General features: G+C 39.0%; 1 non-coding gene across 1 annotated transcript; it reads left to right on the plus strand.

Annotated features, from left to right (window-relative positions):
• The first annotated feature begins 1,456 nt into the window (after positions 1-1,456).
• On the plus strand, positions 1,457-1,563 carry LOC141703012 (small nucleolar RNA R71). Its single transcript, XR_012567329.1, has one exon. It is a non-coding gene; the product is annotated as a small nucleolar RNA R71 (small nucleolar RNA).
• Positions 1,564-22,820: the final 21,257 nt, after the last annotated feature.

A 22,820-nucleotide genomic window follows, 5' to 3' on the forward strand; every position in this document is an offset into this window, starting at 1 on the left:
CCCCAAGATTATGGGAATCTTCTTATCTTCCTCAAAATCCAGAATAACAAAATCTGCAGGAAAGAAGAGCTTATCCACCTTGACGAGCACATCCTCAACTATGCCCCTTGGGTAAGTAATGGAACGGTCCGCCAATTGTAGCGACATGTATGTGGGTTTTGGATCAGGCAGATCCAGCTTTTTAAAGATCGACAACGGCATCAGATTAATGCTTGCTCCCAAATCACAAAGGCACTTGTCAAAAGTTAGATTGCCAATGGTGCAAGGAATGGTGAAGCTTCCTGGATCTTTCAGTTTTGGTGGTAACTTTTGTTGCAGAACCGCGCTGCATTCTTCCGTGAGAGCAACGGTTTCAAGGTCATCCAGTTTCACCTTCCTTGAAAGAATAGTCTTCATAAACTTCGCATAACTAGGCATTTGTTCCAGAGCCTCAGCGAAAGGTATATTGATGTGAAGTTTCTTGAACACCTCCAGAAACTTCCCGAACTGTCTATCCAGCTTTTGTTGCTGCAATCTCTTAGGAAAAGGTGGTGGAGGATAGAGTTGTTTCTCCCCTGTATTAGCCTCAGGCAGAGTGTGTTCAACAGTAGTCTTCCTTGGTTCCGCCGCTTTCCCCTTTTGCTTAGATTCTTCATCTCTAACTTCAGCTTCGACTTCTTTTGCCTTTTCAGCATCAGCTACTTTTCCAGACCTTAAGGTAATAGCCTTGACTTGCTCTTTAGCTTCCTTCCTGCCTGGTACTTCCGTGTCACTGGGAAGAGTGCCAGGTTGACGATTGAGCACTGTATTGGCTAATTGACCGATTTGATTTTCCAAGGTCTTGATAGAAATCGCCTGACTCTTGCACAACAGCTTAAGTTCCTCAAAATCAGCACTAGTAGGTGCAGCTGTACTTCCCTGTTGAGGATATGATTGCCTTGTAGCATACTGCTGTGGTTGCTGGAATCCAGGTGGGTTATACTGTTTACTTAATCCTTGCGGATATGTTGGCTGAATAGCATTTTGATTATTCCCCCAGCTGAAATTTGGATGATTTCTGTTGTTAGGATGATAGGTCGCTGGTACAGGCTGCTGTTGTCGCTGATAATTATTCACATACTGAACAGATTCGTTGACAAGAGAACACTGATCCGTAGCATGAGAACCTGCACAAAGCTCACAAACCATAGCTATTTGATTAACTCCATACGTAGCCAAAGAATCAACCTTCATTGATAGCGCTTGGAGCTGGGCTGCAATAGCGGTGGCTGCATCAACTTCCAGAATACCTGCTACCTTGCCTGACGTCATCCTCTGAGTTGGGTTTTGATGCTCATTTGCAGCCATCGTCTCGATAAGATTATACGCCTCAGTATAGCTTTTAGCCCATAAGGCGCCTCCAGCTGCTGCATCGAGCATGGGCCGAGATTGGGCCCCCAAACCATTATAAAAACCAGTGATTACCATCCAATCCGGCATTCCATGATGTGGACATTTTCTCAACATTTCCTTGTAGCGTTCCCAAGCCTCGCACATAGATTCTGTAGGTTGCTGCGCAAATTGAGTAAGAGCACTCCTCATAGCAGCAGTCTTTGCCATTGGATAAAACTTCACCAGAAACTTTTGCGCAAGATCTTGCCACGTAGTGATTGGCCCAGCTGGTTCAGAATGTAACCAGTCTTTAGCTTTATCCCTCAGTGAGAATGGGAAAAGCCTCAACTTGATAGCCTCATCAGTCACGCCATTATACTTAAAAGTGCTGCAGATCTCGACAAAATTCCTTATGTGCATGTTGGGGTCTTCAGTTGCCGCTCCTCCAAAAGAAACAGAATTCTGCACCATCTGAATAGTGCCCGGCTTGATTTCAAAGGTGTTAGCTTGAATAGCCGGATGAAGGATGCTTGACTGAATGTCATCAATTTTAGGCCGAGAAAAATCCATAAGAGCTGGATCAGCTTGAACAATACGATCTCCCATGTTTACTGGTTCTTTCTGCTCAGTTCCTGAATCTGAATCCTCAAAATCTAACTTCTCCGGAGTATCAAGAACTTCGTCTTTCTCCTCAGCTGTATCTAAGGTCCTCTTGCGAGCACGAGAACGAGTTTGCATAAACGTTTGCTAAAGTACCTGAAACACAACCGAAAAGAGTAATTAACTACTACGTCCTAATCACTGAGTCCTAATGACCAATGATGGTAAGTACATAAACTAAACAAATACGCCGAGTCCCCGGCAGCGGCATCAAAAACTTGTTAGGGCGAAATCACGCACTAATATTCACGCAAGTATACGCGTTCGCAAGTAATATAGAATACTTTCTAGTTCGTTCCCTCAGAGACTCAGACTAATTTATTGTCTAATTTAACTCACTCACCAATGTATGACTACTTCTCAATGTTAAGATAATAACACTTAAAATTGTTGATTAAATATTAACTATAATTAACTACTTAATTAACCACTTAACTAACACTTCAATTTATCAATAATAAAACACTCATGAGATCACAACTTCATTATTACTTCCTTCTATAGCCATTGTTATTACCTTTAGCATGTGACAGTGATGATATTAATCGAATAACATGAAACTGATAAAAGCCAACTTTCATTGTACCAATACCATTCTACCAAACATCCACAATTAAGATAGAAGTTGAGTAGTCATCAATTATGTTGAGTTCCTATATGTCTACAGAAATTGACAACACAACGATTTAAGCACAAGTTATCCCTTTTTAATTACATAGGGCAAATAAAACTGTTAGAGTTACCCACTAATCATGCACAACGTACATGAACCTATGCTAGCATGACAAGTTCTAAATCTCAAGATCCACCGTCGCTTCACAAGAGATTAACACCCTATCTTATATGTTCGCGACGCACATAAGACGAATACGCACAACCAATACTAGATATCATGCAATCATCACACACTAAAGTATTAAACAATTAACTAAAGAATTCCATAATAAATCCGTTGCAACCCCATGATCACAATTAACCCATAATAGAACTTATCGCCATCATGGGTTCATATGAAATCATGATAAACAAACACAAGAAAATAATAACTAAACTGATTATATTAAAACAGAGTACGTCACATGAGTAAATAAGTCAAGGCAAGAAAACTAGCATCCAACGTTACAACGAAACAAGAATCACAAGAATATATGCTTCCTCTTCACTGTAGTGTGCTAAATCGGTCTTCTTCCTTATCTCCTTCGCTTCTTGCAAAACACAATCTAAAACATAATCTCCTCTTAATACTCTGTGAAAAACGTCTCAAATCTACCTATATAATAGTCCCATAAAACTCAGATTACATAGAAGTTGGAAGCCAAACAGAAGTAAAGGTCTAAAATAATATATCTTTTTCCCCGACCCTGCGCGGCCGCTCAGCATTTCTGCGCAGGCACGCAAGGCTGCTGCGCGGCCGCTCAGCATTGCTGCGCGGGCGCGCAGGACCCTACTGGAAAAATTCCAAGTTTGCTCCGTTTCTTCGCCGTAATCTGCCCGTTCTTTTCCTCTCTCAATGGTGAACACATGCCAAGGCTTATTCTTGATGATTCCTCCTCCGAAATGCAACTAATACCCTGAAATGCATAAACACTAGAAAAACGCATCAAATACACAAAATACTTGATTTCAAGACACCAATTTAAGCCATTTTAAGACGTTCTAAGTGGTATAAAATGCCACTTATCAGTGAGCTCCTGAGCAAACCTGCTATGCGTCTCATACATGGCATCCATCCGCCGTGAAAGCCTCCTATACTGGGCATCACCCATCCCAGCACCCTCCTGAGCTCTCGACGAACCAGCCTCACCACGCCCTGGCCTAGCCATAGTAGCACCTCGTGCTGGACGCCCTCCTGGAAGATGATAACCCAGCCCATGCTCCTCAGGCTCACCACCGGTCCACTCCTGCATCCCATTCAGAGTGCCAGAATCTATCGGAGCTGCTGGCAACTGCAACTGCTCATGAGCCGGCCAGTTCACTCCCACTGCTCGGCATAGCTTCGTAACCGTGGATGCATAAGGGATGTTCATATGCTTTGCTCCCCTCAAAAACTTCAGAATTCCTTGGTAGATAAACTCACCAAGGTCCACATAGTATTCCTCATTCAGAATTCTCCACAACAGCTGTGCTCTCTCAACTGTGACCTCGTGTGCATGTGAAGAAGGCAAAATATTAGCACATATAAATGCATTCCATGCACGGGCATACCTGTTCATGGCGATCGCCGGAAAGTGACGATACTCATTATTGGCTGGACTGCGGTTCCAAACTGTGCCCGGTCGACAGAGAGTCGCACAAATCACATCCAAGTCAAAATCCTCAGCAGTCTTTTCATTCCAGTTCTCCTCCTCGGGCTTCCTCTCTCGCTGTCCAATCACACGGCGAATCGCCGCAGGATGATAATCAACCGTCAGCCCACGGACTACAGAAAACCCATTCTTTTCAGCCTTCGCGTTCCTGTAGAACTCGCGAACAACGCTCATCGATACTGCTTCGGGTGACTCACAAAAAGCTATCCACCCCTTCTCTGCAATCATGGGCAACAACTCACCATCCCTCCCTGATGGTAAAAACCCCCTCTCCTTCAGAATCGGCTTCCCCAACAGCCTAGTGTACTCCTCCTCCGCAGCTCTGTCAGTTAACCGAGGCCTTGCAGCAGTACCCCTCGATGAATCAGCGGTCGGAACTGTGCTGCTGCTGTCAATAGTGCGTGCTCTCTTGGGTGCCATTGATTCGTGAATAAAAGTGTGTAAGAACTGATTTTTGATGTTTGTGAGAGGGTTTAAGTGTAGGAAATTTTGTGGGAGATATGTAGGATAGGTGTATGTATATATAGGGTGTGGATTAGATTAGGGTTTGGGAATTAAGGGCTAAAATGATGGGGTAGTGGGAACAATTCGTGGTTTATGGGCTAAAACTGTTTTTGTGTTTTTGTTTGTTTTTTTTTCTGAACTGTAAAAAATTTTCTGGAACTCGACCCCTGCGCGGCCGCTCAGCATTTCTGCGCGGGCGCGCAGCAAGCTGCGCGGCCGCTCAGCATAGCTGCGCGGGCGCGCAGAGGGTCTCTGGAATTTTTTTTTTCAGCCCCTGTTTTCTGATTTTTTTGTGTTTTTGGATAGGTTATTAACTTCTAAGGGTTCCTGTAACAACAATTCATGGGTTGCCTCTCACGCAGCGCTTCTTTTTCGTCATTAGCTTGACGTTCCGTACCTTTCTCAAGTAGTCAACAAAATGGCACTAACCACCTCTCGGTTTGCCATGTCCCCATAGTAGTGCTTCAACCGCTGACCGTTAACCTTGAATACTTGGTCCGAATCATTCTCAAAAATTTCCACCGCTCCATGTGGAAACACAGTTTTGACAATAAAAGGTCCAGACCACCTTGATTTCAACTTCCCAGGAAAAAGTCAGAGCCGAGAGTTGAATAAAAGAACTTGTTGCCCTGGCACAAATAACTTAGGATGTAGCTTCCTATCATGCCACCTCTTCACCTTTTCCTTATACATTTTGTTATTCTCGTACGCTTGAAGTCGAAATTCATCAAGTTCATTAAGCTGAAGCATTCTTTTCTTACCAGCTGCATCTAAATCCAGGTTCAATTTCTTCAATGCCCAGTAGGCCTTATGCTCAAGCTCCGCCGGTAGATGACATCCCTTACCGTACACCAACTGAAACGGTGACATCCCAAGTGGAGTTTTGTATGCTGTTCTGTAAGCCCAAACAGCTTCATCGAGCTTTAAAGACCAATCCTTCCTTGACGGACAAACAACCTTCTCTAGAATGCGCTTTATCTCTCTATTAGACACTTCCGCTTGACCATTTGTTTGCGGATGATAGGCAGTAGCTACTCGATGATTCATATTATAATGCTGCATCATTGAAGTGAACTTACTGTAACACCCCCAGATCCGGGGTCGGGGATCCGGGTTGTCACGGTCTTTCTTTCCACAATATCACTTTACTTAATTAATAATAAATACCCTCATGCTGTGACCCCACACTAACACACACCACAACTCGTTATAGTCTCAGAGATGAAATTGAAATAAGTACAAGTCTTTGAATCCACAATTTAAAATTATTACAACCCAAAATGATTACTTGATAATTTACAGTTAATTGCCATTATCTGCCACAAGTTATAATTATACATAATTGGATTCTCAAAAGTAGATGGTCTAAACTACAATGGATCTACCTCTGCAGCTAAAGCAGCTACAATATCAGCGGGAAGACGCGGGACGCTTCCCACGCGCTTGCGCTGGGTCTGCTGGAGTCTGGCCATCTCTCCTAACTGTTGTTGTGTGATGAAGAAATAAAGCAAGAGTGAGCCTTACAGCTCGCAAGATAATATATACAGTGATATCAATAATATAAGTATCTAAAGGGATACTTGATAGCATCTCTATCATATGCAAGATAATTACTTACTAGATATAAGTAAAAACAAGGAATGAAGTTACCAATACTTCACCACACTTATATCTTATAAAGCGACTTGAACTACCACTGTTCAAAGTATTATAAGTTTTAAAAAAAAAACGCCTCATAGATGAGACCACAAGCTAAAACTTGAGTAGATTCAATCTTTGACATATTATTGAATGAAAAAGTTATGAGATACTTTATTTAGTCCCGATATATATATATATCCACATATATATATATCCCGAAAACATTTCCTGGAACCTCTGTTATGTGAAGTATGAACAGAGTTCGAAACATCCAATGAATTTTGGAAAGGAAAAGAATTTTGGCATAAACCCGATATCCTGCTGATCAGGCACAGATACCAATAAGTAACCTTTTCTACTAGTAGATGGACGAATTCCCCACTGGTCATCACCCTGGTCATAATTAAGACCCATGCTGGACTGCCACTCAGCCACCTATGCATTTGATGGACTCCCACTGAGCCACTTACACAATAATAGACCGTACCTCGGCCTGTCGCTTATGCCGACTCAATGAGAGGGGCTTACTTCCCGAACGTTGGGCAAGTAATCAATTCATTTACCAAATCTGCAACCTTGTTGCGAATATAAAATACACCACAGAGCCGGATTCCCCAGGTTTTGAGCGAGTATTTAAATCCCCTTAAAAGGAAGATCTTAAATATAAAAATGAGTTTTGGGATCCGCTCTGACTTTTAAAAATCATTTTGAAGACTCGAAAACATTTTTAAGAATGTTTGGAGTAAAGCTGATTTAATGAAATAAATCAGTCCCGATATATTAGAAAATATCTGAATATTATTATTTAAATAATATTCTCATAAAGAATAATCTTTATAAAAATAATTGAAGTAGAAGTTTTAAAACTTATACTTGAAACGGGTATTAAATAACCAAAGATACACTTATATGAAAGTATTATCTTTATTTGAATAATCGAAAATAAGTTTGATTATTAACACTTTATTCTCTAATGAAATAAAGAATATATTTCAGTAAATAATCGGAGTCATAGATCCTCAAATGAATATTCAAATAATATTCAATAAATAAAATAAGCTGAGTCATAATACCTCGAATGAATATTATAAATAATATTCATTAAATAAAATAAAGGAGTCATGCATCCTCAAATGAATATTCAAATAATATTCAATAAATAATAAAAGAGTCATAAGTCCTCGAATGAATATTCAAGTAATATTCAATAATAATATAAAATTAAAGTTATCGAATAAACCTTATTCGATTAATAGTTTTGAAAACTATGACCATATATATATATAAATATATATATATATATATCCGTATCCATATATACAAAAATCTACTCGGGATCCTCGACTCCCGGTTTTAGAAAATATTTTCACCTTTGGGTCCCTATACTAAGGGTATATGCAAGATACAACTATCCTCTAGCATAGGTATTATCAAATGAACCAACAGATATATATTTCAAGAATATGAAACAGGCATGCATATATACCATATCACATGCTACAATATACCGCAAGAATTTGCTAAATAACCAACATGCATCTATCGCAAGATAATGCATATACAAGTGTATTCATCACAACAACAGTATAACGGATAGAATACTTGCCTGAGCGACTTGGGGGTGAGAAAGGCTCGGGACGAGTCTGATAACCTATAAACAACAAGTAAGTTGGAATTAAACCAAAATCACTTGTAAATCTATGCTTTAACTAACTTAGACTCTAATGCTAGTTTTACGCTCACCGATTCGCTTAAGTCACTCGGGTACCCTCGGCTCCACCATTTTTAATAACTTAACCTTTACGAGTTTTAAAACGATTCCTTCGCGAATGGCTTACCAACTGCCTAACACACTTACCATAAATGTTTCATACATTAATTAACCCTTTTTGGTCTTTAACCTACATTCCAAAGTAAGGCGAGGGAAAAAGTTTCGTTCGCGAAACGCCGTTACTTGAAACGGTCGTTTCTCCCAAACCGTAAATCGGAATCGAACGAACTACATATCAAAACGAAGCTCGTAACATGAGCTATCTAAACATGGCAGTGGTCACAATCTAGCAGGGGGTTCTCGGGTCCTAATGCTATGCACAAAAACAGTCCAAAGAAAATCGGACGTTACGACGGCTATGTTTACGCGATTTCCCATTTTTTAAACCATCCACAATCAACACAAACCATCCTCAAATCCAACACACAACAAACACCCATCCTTATCACATCATAACAACCCCAACCAATTCAATTTAATCATTCATACATATGCTTAAACTTTACTTTAATCATTCTTAAGTTTCTTTAAATCAAAACCACAAAATTACCATTTCCTTTCACTACCATTCCAAATCTCAAACTCTAATCATAACAACAACTACAATAACATCCTACTCATCAAAATCACCTTATAATATATATGAACCTAGGGTTTGAAAATGGTATACCTTCCTTGAAGTGGTGGGTTGAGCTAGGAAGCCTTAAGAAGCTTGGAGAAGCCTTAGGAAAGCTTGGATCTTCAAGAAAAACAAGAAAAGTTCAAGTTAAAAACTTGAAAACACTATTCATTGTCTTCTTCATTGATTAAATGGAGAAGCTAGAGAAAGAATTAATGGCTTAAACTCATGATATAGCCATAACTAAGCATAAAGATGGTTAGGGAATTTTCTTACCAATTAAGGATGCTTTGATCTTGATTTTTGAAAATTTTGGCCTTGAAAAATGAAGAAAGCCGAGAGCTAATATGAAGAATAATGCCTTGGCTGATTTTTGATGAAATGATTTGCTAGTTGGTTGGCTTGGTTTTGTTTTTGATTTAGCAAATTACCACCTTGCCCTTGAATTTGTGTGGTCCTTAATCAACCACACCTCCCTTCTTCCATGTCATGCTTATGTCACCCTTATGAGGTCATCCTCCCTTCCTTGTCTCCTTTCTATTGGTTGGATGACATCACTCCCATTAAACCCTTTGATTAGCTTCCTAATCGTTTGCCTAATGACCGCTGATCTGTTGTACGGTTCGCTTAACTTTCGTTCTCGTTTATCGTTTGAAGGATCATACCCGGGATCTTATTACTTAGGTTCCCTTAACCTTTCTCAATACGTTATATTCCTTTTTATGATCCTCTATTATAATCCTTTAATTTAAATCCTTTTTATCCTGTTACCTTATACTCAATTCTCTCCGTATCTTGTGGATTTCCGGGAAAAACCAAAGTGTTCGGAATTGGATTCTGACGATCTTTACATACACTTATATACTTCATAGAGTACTAATAAAATCCCAGAATATCCATAACAGAATCCCTACATAGTGTGGCGCGAAAAGTTTTCTCATTCAGCTAAAACACTATTCACAAGGGTTACAAAAAAGTTGAAAAATTTTGGGGTTATTACACTTACGGTTGCAAAATTGCGATCCTTCATCACTTATGATTACCCGAGGTGTTCCAAACCTTGTGAAAACTTGCTTATGAAGAAAATTTAGGACTACCTTTGCATCATTTGTCGGTAAAGCTTTAACTTCGACCCATTTTGAGACATAATCGACTGCCAGCAAGATGTACTGATTATTGTAAGACGCGATAAAAGGCCCCATGAAATCGATTCCCCACACATCAAAGACCTCGACTTCAAGCATCACATTTAATGGTATCTCATCCTTCCTTGACAAATTTCCCACTCTTTGGCAACGATCACACCTTAAAACAAACTGATGAGCATCCTTGAACAAAGTAGGCCAGAAAAAACCTGCTTGCAGAATACGAGCTGTCGTCTTCTCACCTCCATAGTGTCCACCATAAACCGTGGAATGACAGTCTCGTAATATCCCCTCCGTCTCACAGAACGGGATACATCTCCTGATGATCTGGTCAGCTCCCTGTCTAAACAAATATGGTTCATCCCACATATACCACTTCACCTTATGCAGAAACTTCTTCTTTTGAGCGGATGTCAAATTAAGAGGCATTATATTGCTGACAAGATAGTTTACAATATCTGCAAACCATGGTTCTTCCTCCTGAATTGCAAACAACTGCTCATCCGAAAAAGATTCATTGATTAACGTCCTATCTTGTGAAGTATAATCGGGATTCTCCAACCTAGAGAGATGGTCAGCTACTTGATTCTCAGTACCTTTTCTATCTTTGATCTCTAACTCAAATTCCTGAAGTAAAAGCACCCAACGAATGAGTCTCGGCTTCGAATCCTTCTTAGAAACGAGATAGCGAATAGCTGCATGATCAGTGAATAGTGTTACTTTCGTACCAAGCAGATAAGATCGAAATTTCTCAAAGCCAAAGACTATAGCCAAAAGCTCCTTCTCAGTAGTGGTGTAGTTCAATTGGGCACCATTTAAAGTCTTACTCGCATAGTAGACGACATGGAAGAGATTTTTCTTGCGCTGTCCCAGAACTGCACCTACCGCATAATCACTCGCATCACACATCATCTCAAACGGTTCTGTCCAATCTGGTGCTGTAATAACTGGTGCAGTGATCAAACTCTTCTTGAGAGTCTCGAATGCTGCCAAACATTCATCATCAAATTTGAACTGCACATCTTTCTCAAGCAAATTGCACAACGGCTTAGATATCTTTGAAAAGTCCTTGATGAATCGCCGATAAAAACCTGCATGACCAAGAAAACTACGGATTCCTTTCACAGAATTAGGTGGGGGAAGATTTTCAATGACTCCCACCTTGGCCTTGTCCACCTCCAGACCCTTGCTAGAGACCTTATGCCCAAGGATAATGCCTTCACGCACCATAAAATGACATTTCTCCCAATTAAGCACCAAATTAGTTTCCACGCATCTTTTGAGTACGACGCGCAGATTATTCAAACATTCATCATATGAGTGTCCAAAGACGGAGAGTCATCCATGAACACTTCGACGTTATTTCCAATCATGTCAGAGAATATAGCCATCATACATCTCTGAAAAGTGGCCAGGGCGCCACATAACCCAAACGAAACTCTGCGAAAAGCAAATGTGCCAAATGGACAAGTGAAGGTAGTCTTTTCCTGATCCTCTGGTGCAATACAAATCTGATTATACCCGGAATAACCATCCAGAAGACAAAAATACTCATGACCCGCTAATCTGTCAAGCATTTGATCAATAAATGGAAGGGGGAAGTGATCCTTCCTTGTGGCTTTGTTCAATTTTGTATAATCCATGCATACTCTCCATCCTGTAACTGTTCGAGTAGGGATGAGCTCATTCTTTTCATTTGCGACCACAGTGATACCTCCCTTCTTAGGTACACATTGTACGGGGCTCACCCCACGAGCTGTCAGAAATAGGATAAATGATGCCTGCATCTAGCCATTTCAGAATTTCTTTCTTCACCACCTCCTTCATGATGGGATTCAGTCTTCGCTGCTATTCCACAGTTGGCTTACTACCTTCCTCTAGCAGAATTTTATGCATACAATATGAAGGACTTATCCCCTTGATGTCTGCTATGGTCCATCCTATAGCCGATTTGAATTCTCTCAAAATCCTTAAGAGCTTGTCTTCCTCACTACCTGAAAGGTCAGATGAAATAATAACAGGTAACGTAGATGAATCACCTAAAAAAGCATACCTCAAGTGTTCAGGTAATGGTTTGAGCTCCAAGGTAGGTGCTTCCTCTATTGATGGTTTGAGCTTCCCTTCAGCATTCTTAAGGTCAGAAGTACCAAGAGATTCAAATGGTATGTCCAGCTTTCGCTTCCATGGAGAAGCGTTCAGATATTGTAATTGCTCATTGCTATCTTCATCATCGCTGTCAAAATCCCCCAATAAGGCCTTTTCCAATGCATCAGACATTAGCATATGATCGAGTTCCGAAGTAACCGCAGTATCAATCACATCCACTTTTAAGCACTCATCATCTTCTGTATGGAATTTCATTGCCTTGAATACATTGAAGGTCACATCCTGATCTTGGACCCGCATAGTAAGTTCACCTTTTTGCACATCTATCAAGGTACGGCCAGTAGCCAAGAAAGGCCTTCCCAAGATTATGGGAATCTTCTTATCTTCCTCAAAATCCAGAATAACAAAATCTGCTGGAAAGAAGAACTTATCCACCTTGACGAGCACATCCTCAACTATGCCCCTTGGGTAAGTAATGGAACGGTCCGCCAATTGTAGCGACATGTATGTGGGTTTTGGATCAGGCAGATCCAGCTTTTTAAAGATCGACAACGGCATCAGATTAATGCTTGCTCCCAAATCACAAAGGCACTTGTCAAAAGTTAGATTGCCAATGGTGCAAGGAATGGTGAAGCTTCCTGGATCTTTCAGTTTTGGTGGTAACTTTTGCTGCAGAACAGCGCTGCATTCTTCCGTGAGAGCAACGGTTTCAAGGTCATCCAGTTTCACCTTCCTTGAAAGAATAGTCTTCATAAACTTCGCATAACTAGGCATTTGTTCCAGAGCCTCAGCGAAAGGTATATTGATGTGAAGTTTCTTGAACACCTCCAGAAACTTCCCGAACTGTCTATCCAGCTTTTGTTACTGCAATCTCTTAGGAAAAGGTGGTGGAGGATAGAGCTGTTTCTCCCCTTTATTAGCCTCAGGCAGAGTGTGTTCAACAGTAGTCTTCCTTAGTTCCGCCGCTTTCTCCTTTTGCTTAGATTCTTCTTCTCTAATTTCAGCTTCTACTTCCTTTTGCCTTTTCAGCCTCAGCTACTTTTCCAGACCTTAAGGTAATAGCCTTGACTTGCTCTTTAGCTTCCTTCCTGCCTGGTACTTCCGTGTCACTGGGAAGAGTGCCAGGTTGACGATTGAGCACTGCATTGGCTAATTGACCGATTTGATTTTTCAAGGTCTTGATAGAAACCGCCTGACTCTTGCACAACAGCTTAAGTTCCTCAAAATCAGCACTAGTAGGTACAGTTGCACTTCCCTGTTGAGGATATGATTGCCTTGTAGCATACTGCTGTGGTTGCTGGAATCCAGGTGGGTTAAACTGTTTACTCACTCCTTGCTGATATGGTGGCTGAATAGCATTCTGATTATTCCCCCAGCTGAAATTTGGATGATTTCTGTTATTAGGATGATAGGTCGCTGGCACAGGCTACTGTTGTCGCTGATAATTATTCACATACTGAACAGATTCGTTGACAAGAGAACAATGATCCGTAGCATGAGAACCTGCACAAAGCTCACAAACCATAGCTATTTGATTAACTCCATACGTAGCCAGAGAATCAACCTTTATTGATAGCGCTTGGAGCTGGGCTGCAATAGCGGTGGCTGCATCAACTTCCAGAATACCTGCGACCTTGCCTGACGTCATCCTCTGAGTTGGGTTTTGATGCTCATTTGCAGCCATCGTCTCTATAAGATTATACGCCTCAGTATAGCTTTTAGCCCATAAGGCTCCTCCAGCTGCTGCATCGAGCATGGGCCGAGATTGGGCCCCCAAACCATTATAGAAACCAGTGATCACCATCCAATCCGGCATTCCATGATGTGAACATTTTCTCAACATTTCCTTGTAGCATTCCCAAGCCTCGCACATAGATTCTGTAGGTTGCTACGCAAACTGAGTAAGAGCACTCCTCATAGCAGCAGTCTTTGCCATTGGATAAAACTTCACCAGAAACTTTTGCGCAAGATCTTGCCACGTAGTGATGGACCCAGCTGGTTCAGAATGTAACCAGTCTTTAGCCTTATCCCTCAGTGAGAATGGGAAAAGCCTCAACTTGATAGCCTCATCAGTCACGCCATTATACTTAAAAGTGCTGCAGATCTCGACAAAATTCCTTATGTGCATGTTGGGGCTTTCAGTTGCCGCTCCTCCAAAAGAAACAGAATTCTGCACCATCTGAATAGTGCCCGGCTTGATTTCAAAGGTGTTAGCTTGAATAGCCGGATGAAGGATGCTTGACTGAATGTCATCAATTTTAGGCCGAGAAAAATCCATAAGAGCTGGATCAGCTTGAACAATATGATCTCCCATGTTTACTGGTTCTTTCTACTCAGTTCCTGAATCCGAATCCTCAAAATCTAACTTCTCCGGAATATCAAGAACTTCGTCTGTCTCCTCAGCTGTATCTAAGTCCTCTTGCGAGCACGAGAACGAGTTTGCATAAACGCTTGCTAAAGTACCTGAAACACAACCGAAAAGAGTAAGTAACTACTACGTCCTAATCACTGAGTCCTAATGACCAATGATGGTAAGTACATAAACTAAACAAATACGCCGAGTCCCCGGCAGCGGCGCTAAAAACTTGTTAGGGCGAAAACACGCGCTAATATTCACACAAGTATATGCGTTCGCAAGTAATATAGAATATTTCTAGTTCGTTCCCTCAGAGACTCAGACTAAATTATTGTCTAATTAAACTCACTCACCAATGTATGATTACTTCTCAATGTTAAGATAATAACACTTAAAATTGTTGATTAAATATTAACTATAATTAACTACTTAATTAACCACTTAACTAACACTTCAATTTATCAATAATAAAACACTCATGAGATCACAACTTCATTATTACTTCCTTCTATAGCCATTATTATTACCTTTAGCATGTGACAGTGATGATATTAATCGAATACACGAAACTGATAAAAGCCAACTTTCATTGTACTAATACCATTCTACCAAGCATCCACAATTAAGATAGAAGTTGAATAGTCATCAATTATATTGAGTTCCTATATGTCTACAGAAATTGACAACACAATGATTTAAGCTCAAGTTATTCCTTTTGATTACATAGGGCAAATAAAACTGTTAGAGTTACCCACTAATCATGCTCAACGTACATGAACCTATGCTAGCATGGCAAGTTCTAAATCTCAAGATCCACCGTCGCTTCACAAGAGATTAACACCCTATCTTATATGTTCGCGACGCACATAAGACGAATACGCACAACCAATACTAGATATCAAGCAATCATCACACACTAAAGTATTACACAATTAACTAAAGAATTCCATAATAAATCCGTTGCAACCCCATGATCACGATTAGCCCATAATAGAACTTATCGCCATCATGGGTTCATATGAAATCATGACAAACAAACACAAGAAAATAATAACTAAACTAATTATATTAAAACAGAGTAACGTCACAAGAGTAAATAAGTCAAAACAAGAAAACTAGCATCCAATGTTACAACGAAACAAGAATCACAAGAAAATATGCTTCCTCTTCGTTGCGGTGTGCTAAATCGGTCTTCTTCCTTATCTCCTTCGCTTCTTGCGTAAAACACAATCTAAAACATAATCCCCTTAATACTCTCTGTGAAAACGTCTCAAATCTACTTATATAATAGTCCCATCAAACTCAGATTACATAGAAGTTGGAAGCCAAACAGAAGTAGAAGTCTAAAATAATTCAGCAAAATTCCCGACCCTGCGCGGCCGCTCAGCATAGCTGTGCGGGCGCACAGGTTGCTGCGCGGGCCGCTCAGCATAGCTGCGCGGGCACGCAGGCCTCCACTGGAAAAAATCCAAGTTTGCTCCGTTTCTTCGCCGTAATCTGCCCGTTCCTTTCCTCTCGCAATGGTGAACACATGCCAAGGCTTATTCTTGATGATTCCTCCCCCGAAATGCAACTAATACCCTGAAATGCATAAACACTAGAAAAACGCATCAAATACACAAAATACTTGATTTCAAGACACCAATTTAAGCCATTTTAAGACGTTCTAAGTGGTATAAAATGCCACTTATCAGCTGCTAGGTTACAATGTATGATCTTCTCGATAATGATAACACCTATAGTGTAAACCTATGTTTGTGTTTATATAGTACATAGTTACAAGATAACTTCTAATTGATATGGAATATAATTCTGTCTCCTAAAATATATCAATCAGATATCTTATACAAGTCTTCTTATCTTCTAACTCTTTCCATGCATATCTTCTTTTATTTTAGTCTCGATCTTCTATCCTGTAAATCAGCTTCCTTCCTTAACTTTAAGTCCTCCCGCACTTAAGTTCTGACATAACCTTAAGTTCTGATATGAGCTTAAGTTCTGACTTCCAGTAAGTACTGATTCCAATAAGTACTGATATTTCCTATTTGTTAAGATCTGATAACTAAACATGAAACATATTAGACATGACATCTCAAATATATCTAACAACCTCCCCCAACTTGTAAATTATGCAAAAATATACAAGTTAACAGATTTGATGATGTTAAAAATATTTAAGTTCAAATACAATGAGAGTTTAATAAGACTATTAACTACAACTTACAGAACATGCAGCTTTACCATCATCACCGGATCAATCTGAATCCATAATGATTCTTAACAAAAATTTTACCAGCTTATCTTCAGCTTTTTTCAGAACTTCAACTAACTGTGCTTTGACCTGCATCAGTTCTTCATCTTTACTGTCACCAATTTGATAAATGGTTGTTCTGAGAGCTTGAATTGATGTTTTTTCAAGTCCATCACCAAGTATGATAACTCTAGGATGTGAAGAGTCTTCATTATAACATAAACATCTTCCTTTCAGAATAACTTCCACCTTAGCAGAGTTCTTCAGCATAGGAATTTCTCTTCTATCATCTTCAGTAATCATTGGAATGTACTGAGAAGCCTTTGTACCAGAGATTCCGAGAAGATCTCTTATAGCCTTCAAAATTTATTCTAACCATCTTCTTGTAATATCAGATTTTACTTCCAGAAGATGGTGAATATGTTGAAGCTCTCTGACAGACTTCTTTAGCACATCAGTATCAGCTAGTCTGTAAGTTCTTCCATCATTGAGAAATAAGATTAATTTCTCTTTTAGATCATTTTTTTCATGAGCATCTATCACAATTTGAGCAGACAACACTTTGTCAAGATGCTTTTGTTTGATTTGTTCATATGGTTTGTATGTCAACATGAAAAGATCTCTTAGAGTAATTACTACTCCTGTTTGTATCTTTTCTTCATCAGGACCTAATCCAGCTCTATCTCTAGGTTGCTTGGCTCTCAACCCAAATGTTGTGAGTTGATTAATCATAAGATTGGATTTTGGTTCAACTAGAGTAGCTTTCTTCCATAACAGCTTCTTCTTATCAGCAATTGTTATCTTTTTCAAATCAACTTGATCATTATTAGTGGTTGATGTCTTGATAGCTTGATCAGAATTTGCTGTTTCATCTGTAGCTTGTTGTTCTTCATTCTGAACAACTTGAGCAGTGTCAGAGGTTATTTTAGATTCTTCAATTAACTTTCTTCTTTTCAGAATTTGAACAGTTTCATCTTCTATCAAATCATCATTATACATTGTAGCTTAATAGACAGGAACAGAAGAACTTATGTTTTTCTAAATCTTTAAAGGTTTACCAACCTTTTTTTTCCTTTTGACTTAGGATCAATCTCAGTTTGTGATCTAGTCTTGGACTTTGAAGCCTCAGAATTTGACTTTTCTTTGATCACAATGCCTTTTCCCTTAGGCCTTGGAGGTTTCTTTGCATCAGAAGCTTTAGACTTTAGATTTGTCTTCTCAGCTGCAAATCTAGCTTCTTCCTCCTTGAGAGTTTCCAAATCCATTCCTGGATTTTGTTTCAGAAATAATCTTCTAGCTATCTCCTCATCAAGTGTCTGGATTTTAGGATCTTTGTAATAAACAGTAGTCTGCTTCCCCTTTAGCTTCAGAGTTTGTAAAAACTTCTGAGAGTCTTTAGATCCTGACTAAATCAGGATATCAGAACTTGACATCAGACTTTGCTTATCAGAACTTGACTTCAGACTTTTAACATTCACGGCATCAAAACTTGACTTGTTATGTGTAGAAGATTTGCTAACATCAGAAATTACTTTCTGTGAAGATTTTCCTTGAACTTTTCCTTGGCCTCTGTTCTTATCAGAGTTTCCCTGGTCATCACCTTTGTCATCCTTCTTCTTCAGTATTTGAGTAGGTGAGCATTTGGACTTAACTACCTTCTCCCCCTTTTTGGCATCATCAGGAAGTAAGAGAGAGAGAAGAAGTTCAACTGAAGATTGGATCTCATCCAATTGAGCTTTCTGAGAAGCTTGATTTTGTAGGACCTCAGTAATTTGGGCCTGTTGCTTCTCTTGAATCTTCTCAATGGCTTCAACTTTCTCAAGAGTAGGTCTGATATATCTATTCTTGTCAAGCTTGATCTATAGATCTAGCTTATCAGCATTTTCCTTTAGTGTATCAACCTTAGCATGAGTAATGGAATGTAGACCATGAAGACTTCTTGTACTCATAGCTGTAACCTTGAGTTGAGTCTTGAAATCAGAATTTGACAATAACTCATCAGCTTTTGACACATGCTCTGTCAGAATTTTGGTGCTTGGAATAAAATCTGATTCATTCCACTTCTTGGTCCACTCCACACCTCTGTGAGTATCCTTCCAAGGAATAGGTGCATCCTGTTCAACAAATTTCTTTACCAATGCTTCCTTGCTCAGAATGGGAGCTGGAGTCTCAACAGAAACACTGTCTTCAGAACTTGAGGAAGACTCATTATGTTCTGACAGCACTACAGTGTGTGAAGCAACTGGAGATTCAGGAATAACATCATCTAAATTCTGAGCATCAGAATTTATCTCCAGAATTGGTGTAGATGGTATCTCAACATCTAAGATTGGAGAGTTGACTGTAGATGGCTGAGCTGCTGTAGGAGCTTCCAAATAAAGAAAAGTTGGAATGTGCAACCTAGTGATATCAATTTCAGGACTTAATCTTGAACCTTCAACTATTGTCTCTCTTACCGGAGAAACAGTAGGAGTGATCACTGTATTAAGAACAGTGTCTTGAGCTTTAGCTGGAAGGGCTTTAATGATAATTGGCTCTTTTGAGATCAGAGATTCTTGATCCCCTTCCTCAGCTTCTGCAGAATCTTCAGATGGAGATTTAGCATTATACCTCTTTGCCCTCATTTTCTTTAGTCTCCTTGCCAATGAAGGAGTTGCCTTTTCAGCAGAGTTTACAGTTCTTTTCCTCTTCAAAGTATCAGAACTTTGAGCTTCACCATTTACCTGAGGGATTGACCCTTCAACTTCTGTTTCTTTCTGAAAATTGACATTCTCAGCTTCAACTATCACAAGTTCTGAAGCATGCACCTGTGCTTCAATTGTGTCTCAAATCATCACAATTTATTATTGACCATAATTTTAATCAAAACATTCATCAAGAGATATAATTCAAATAGATGAAGTAAAGATTAACAGACTACAATAAGAACATTCACATTCACATAATATGAGAGAAACAGAGACGAAATCTTGCAATCAAAGGAAATTTAATTATAATATCCAAAGAGTACATTTTATGAAATTTATAGATTTCATGCAAAAGATTACAAGATAATCCTAGTCTAAGATCGTGAACATCAACAACCTTAGTCCTAGAAGAAAACCTATCGACTAGTTCCTCCTGCTGCTGACAAAGAGCACTGCAAGACGGATGATCCGTTCTTGCTGAAGAAGAGCCTTTCTCCGTTCTTCTTCCAAACGATCAAGATGGAGATGATAGTCCATCAAAAAGAACAAGAGGTTTGTGTGAACCTCTTGTGGAACCAAGTTCCAGATCTCTTCAGGAATGGTGGTGACATGCCATTCCTGTTGCCAGTCATTACAAATAAACTCTACATTGAAATTTTCATAGTTCAAAAACATGTTGAAAAGAACCATTTTTGTTTATGAAGGAGAAAAATGATGAGAATTAAAAGAGAGAGAATGAGTTTGTGTGAGAATGGAAGATGATTTGGCTGAGATGAAATGTCGGTTTAAATAGCCAATGGAATACCAAGGGACTCGAGGACTGTTTAACGATTAAGAGTAGAAATAATGATGCCTCGTCTCCCTAGACCGATGTGTAATAATAACAGTCAGTAAAAAATGAAAGCAGGAGTTAATGGGCACGGGAAATAAGTAACAATTACTGTACACATGCAGTTTTTCAAGACAAACACGTTTACCACTAACCCTTAATGATTATGACTATTTTTATCTCACCTAATTATATTCTGATTAAATATGACCGTTTAGTATTTACCATAAATAAGTCAAGTAAATAAATAATGCCACGTAAGCATCAGAGTTTCTATCAGGATTTACATCAGAACTTGACAAGTTTCTGAGGACAAGTTCTGATGGAAGTTCTGATGATTAAACTCTGAAGAAAACAAGTCAGTATTTGTATGAAGAATTACAGAAACAAACATTCACTTTTTGAGTACAGAAGCCATATTCTGATGACCATTAAGTTCTGACTATTATCAGAACTTAATGGTCATCAGAATATGGCTTCTGTACTCAAAAAGTGAATGTTTGTTTCTGTAATTCTTCATACAAATACTGACTTGTTTTCTTCAGAGTTTAATCATCAGAACTTCCATCAGAACTTGTCCTCAGAATTTATGCATATGACACTTAACTGTTTGTCAGAAACAACTTAATCACCACAGTAATTTCATCATTCATATGGAGTGAAAGTGTGTGCATTGAGCAGAATATTAGATAAAGATTAAAGTCTGATAAACTTCAGTACATCTTAGAAATAAGGCATAACTAAGAAAAGTGCTTAAAATCTGTCATCAATCATGAAGTCTACAATATAACAAACTTATGCAGGAGTCCACCTCAACTGTTTGTGCTCATTTTATGCATCTTTTGAAATTCCTTTTACAGTGGCTTCTCAATGTAAGTGAGTCACAACTGCTTATCAGAATTTATGCTATTATCAGAGTATTTCTCCAGTAATCAGAGAAGTGAAAAGTCCACCAGAAAAATTTATTTGCTTTTCTAATGCATCTTACTTAATATCAGCAATGCACTTGGGTCCTTCCCATTACATATTTACTCTAGATCTCAAAGGAGTACCTGACTTTTAATTTCTTTTCTATTTCCTCTTTTCTTTTTCTTTGATAAGTGAGGCTTATTAGCACGTTTAGTTCTCCGTTAAGATTTACATGACACTTTTAGAATCTGACAGATAAGAAGGCAAGAATCTAGTTGGTGACTTTAGTAATAGATACACAAAGTAAACTTGATAAGCTCAATTCAGGAATTTTGCCTTGTATTAATGAGTTTCCACATAAACAACTAAATGCAAAAACATGAGATTTCTAGTATGTTACAAAAGGACTACTAGGTCAGGCATCTGGCACAATTATCCTCATTGGGTTGAATTGTCATAGAACAGTCAAAACACTTATCAGAGGATTAGAATCCATATCAGATAACAATCAACATTTAAGGAATTTCAATTTAAGCACAGATTACATGAAGATAAGACAATCTGTAAACACTGATCATAAAGTCTGAATGCATGAGAAAAAACTAAGTAGATGTAGAGAAAGACCTGAAACCATTCCAGTTCATTTACAAAGTCTTGTAAAAGTAGCTTCACATAGGGTTTTATGAAGATATCGCTAGTTGTGATCTGTTAGAACAAATGCAATTCCATTGTACCTTCTATCACATGTTTCCCTTATGAAATGTACCTATGCTGATGTGCTTTGTCATTGAATGTTGAACTGGATTACCTGTCATAGAAATAGCACTTTGATTATCACAGTAACATAGGGATTTAGAAAATTCTAACCCATAATCCAGTGACTGATTCTTCATCCAAAGAATCGTGAACCACAACCTTCCTGTAGCAATAAGTCTGCTTCTACAGTTGTGTGGAAATTGACTCTCTGTTTCTTGGCAACCAAGAAACTAGTCTGCCTCCAAGAAATTGGCAGCTTCCACTAGTGCTTTCCTGTCTATTTGCACCTGCAAAATCTGCATCTGAGTACCTTTTAGCTTAAAATATGATTCTCTAGATACCACAATCCCTAGATCAGCTGTACCCTTGAGCTACTTGAGAATTATTTTCACAGCTATTAAGTATGTTCTCTGGATCAGCCTGAAATCTTGCACAAAGACAGGTAGCATACATGATATTAGGTCTACTTGCAGTTAAATAGAGTAAAGAGCCATCATACCTCTTTAGTTCGTAATATCTACTGATAAACCAGTATCTTTATCTAACTTGGTTGTAGTGGCCATGGGAGTGGATGCAGATGAACAATCTGCATTCCAAATTTCTTTAGTAAATTTCTGGTGTACTTGGATGACAGATAAAAGTACCTTCTTCATTTTGCTTGACTTGAAGTCCCAGAAAAGCCGATTCTCCCATCATACTCATTTGATATCTTGACTGCATTAGTTTGTAAACCTTTCACAGAGTTTGGCATTTGTAGAATCAAATATGATATCATCAACATATATCTGTACCAAAAGTAGGTCCTTTCCATGGTTGAGTAGAACAATGTTTTCAATTGTACCTCTGTGAAATCCACTTTCCAGAAGGAATGAGCTAAAGTCTCATACCATGCTCTAGGAGCTTGCTTAAGGCCATAAAGTGCTTTGGTCA

The sequence above is a fragment of the Apium graveolens genome, unplaced genomic scaffold (genome assembly GCF_009905375.1).
Source record: "Apium graveolens cultivar Ventura unplaced genomic scaffold, ASM990537v1 ctg6072, whole genome shotgun sequence".
In the NCBI taxonomy this organism is placed as follows: domain Eukaryota; kingdom Viridiplantae; phylum Streptophyta; class Magnoliopsida; order Apiales; family Apiaceae; genus Apium; species Apium graveolens.